This window comes from Petromyzon marinus (genome assembly GCF_048934315.1).
Source record: "Petromyzon marinus isolate PM22_M1 ecotype Great Lakes invasive population chromosome 68 unlocalized genomic scaffold, UKy_Petmar_22M1.pri1.0 chr68_unloc.3, whole genome shotgun sequence".
NCBI classification, from domain to species: Eukaryota; Metazoa; Chordata; class Hyperoartia; order Petromyzontiformes; family Petromyzontidae; genus Petromyzon; species Petromyzon marinus.
The window spans coordinates 231,311-234,930 of NW_027422599.1; positions in this window are offsets into that span (position 1 = coordinate 231,311).

Sequence of the window (3,620 nt, forward strand, 5' to 3'; positions counted from 1 at the left end):
ACCTCACTCACTCACTCACCCACTCACTCACATCACTCACCTACTCACTCACTCACTCACCCCACTCACTCAACCACTCACTCACCCACTCACTCACCCATCTACTCACTCATTCACCCACCCACTCACTCACTCACTCACCAACTCATTCACTCACTCATTCACTCATTCACCCACTCTCTCACCCACTCACTCACCCGCTCATTCACCCACTCACCCACCCACTCACCCGTCTAGCCACCCACTCACCCACCTACTCACCCACCCACTCACTCACTCACCCACCCACCCACTCACCCACTCACTCACCCACCCACCCACCCACTCACCCACCCACTCACTCACTCACCCACCCACTCACCCTCCCAACCACTCACCCACCCACTCACCCGTCCAGCCACTCACCCACCCACCCACTCACCCACTCACCCGTCCACCCACCCACTCACCCACCCACTCACTCACCCACCCACTCACCCTCCCAACCACTCACCCACCCACTCACCCGTCCAGCCACTCACACACCCACCCACTCACCCTCCCACTCACCCGTCCAGCCACCCACTCACCCACCCACTCACCCACCCACTCACCCACCCACTCACCCTCCACCCACCCACTCACCCACCCACTCACCCTCCCACCCACCCACTCACCCACCCACTCACCCTCACCACCCACCCACTCACCCACCCACTCACCCGTCCAGCCACTCACTCACCCACTCACTCACTCACCCACCCACTCACCCACCCACTCACCCGTCCAGCCACTCACTCACCCACCCACTCACCCACCCACTCACCCACCCACTCACCCACCCACTCACCCACCCACTCACCCTCCCACCCACTCACCCGTCCAGCCACTTACTCACCCACCTACTCACCCACCTACTCACCCACCCACTCACCCGTCCAGCCACCCACTCACCCACCTACTCACCCACCCACTCACTCACTCACCCACCCACCCACTCACCCACTCACTCACCCACCCACCCACCCACTCACCCACCCACCCACCCTCCCACCCACTCACCCACCCACCCACTCACCCACCCACCCACCCACTCACCCACCCACCCACTCACTCACTCACCCACCCACTCACCCTCCCAACCACTCACCCACCCACTCACCCGTCCAGCCACTCACCCACCCACCACTCACCCACCCACTCACTCGTCCACCCACCCACTCACCCACCCACTCACCCACCCTCCACCCTGTTTGAGATGTGCTGGTTTTCTGGGAGGCTTGGGTGCCACGTGACCTGATCCTGACCCACCATGGGATCGTGGAATTTCCCCCACAGCCCCTGTCGGCCCTGACCTCCGGGCTCCTGGCCCGCCACCTTCACGTGCGTGATAAGAAGAGTCGCGCCCTGGACGGGGACGGCTTCTCAGCTGCACGCATTGCTCCCATCTAGAGAGAGAGAGAGAGACAGGGGACGTGTTACTCTCTCGCCACTCTACACACTCTCTATACACACTATACACTCATTTATACACACACTATACACACTATACACTCATTACACACATATACACACTATACACACACTCTACACACACTATACACACACTCTACACACACTCTACACACACTATACACTCATTACACACACTCTACACACACTATACACTCATTACACACACTACACACACATTACACACACTCTACACACACTATACACTCATTACACACACTATACACACACTATACACTCATTACACACACTACACACACATTACACACACTCTACACACACTATACACTCATTACACACTCTCTATACACACTATACACTCATTACACACACTATACACACACTATACACACACTATACACTATACACACTCTACACACACTCTACACACACTCTACACACACTACACACTCTCTATACACACTATACACTCATTACACACTCTCTATACACACTATACACTCATTACACACACTATACACACACTACACACACACTACACACACTCTACACACACTACACACACTCTACAAACTACACACACTCTACACACTCTCTATACACACACTATACACTATACACACACTATACACACTCTACACACACTCTACACACTCTCTATACACACTATACACTCATTACACACACACTACACACACTATACACACACTATACACTATACACACACTATACACACTCTACACACACTCTACACACTCTCTATACACACTATACACTCATTACACACTCTCTATACACACTCTACACACACTACACACACTATACACACACTATACACACACTACACACACACTACACACACACTCTACACACACTACACACACTATACACTATACACACACTATACACACTCTACACACACTCTACACACTCTCTATACACACTATACACTCATTACACACACACTACACACACTATACACACACTATACACTATACACACACTATACACACTCTACACACACTCTACACACTCTCTATACACACTATACACTCATTACACACTCTCTATACACACTCTACACACACTACACACACTATACACACACTATACACACACTACACACACACTACACACACTCTACACACACTACACACACTATACACACACTATACACACTCTACACACACTCTACACACACTATACACTCATTACACACACTACACACACTATACACACTCTACACACACTCTACACACTACACACACTATACACACACTCTACACACTCACTACACACACTACACACACTACACACACTCTACACACACTATACACACACTCTACACTCTACACACACTACACACACTCTACACACACTCTACACACTCACTACACACACTCTACACACACACTACACACACTACACACACTCTACACACACTACACACACTACACACTCTACACACACTACACACTACACACACTCTACACACACACACTACACTCTCTATACACACTATACACTCTCCCCACACTCTCCCCACACTCTCCCCACCCACTCTCCCCACCCACTCTCCCCACCCACTCTCCCCACACTCTCCCCACCCACTCTCCCCACACTCTCCCCACACTCTCCCCACACTCTCCCCACTCTCCCCACACTCTCCCCACACTCTCCACACTCTCCCCACCCACTCTCCCCACACACTCTCCCCACCCACTCTCCCCACCCACTCTCCCCACACTTTCCCCTGCCCACTTTTCTCCCTCTCCCTACGCCAGCCTATCCACAGTGCACTTACCAACCACCAAAGGCCGCTCATCTTGCCCCGGTGTCTGTCACCCATCAACCACTCGAAGCCGCGATAATGTTGCAGTGCACTGTGGGCTCAAGCTCGTCAGCACGACAAGAGGCTCCTTATTATAAATCCCCCGCTTTTGTTGATTTGGTTGCGTTTGAATCGAGTTTTTTTTTTTGGGGGGGTGGGTGGGTTCGCTTTTAAAAAAAATATAATAATGTTATTTACCGTATCATCATGCTGACTATCCTGGTGACTTTCCTGGTGACTTCTGGGGGGGGTGGTGCTGGTCCATAGGGGGAAAGTCAGAAGCGGAATCTGTATTGGGACTGCAAAAGGAATCCGATGAGCTATGAAGCTCTTTGTA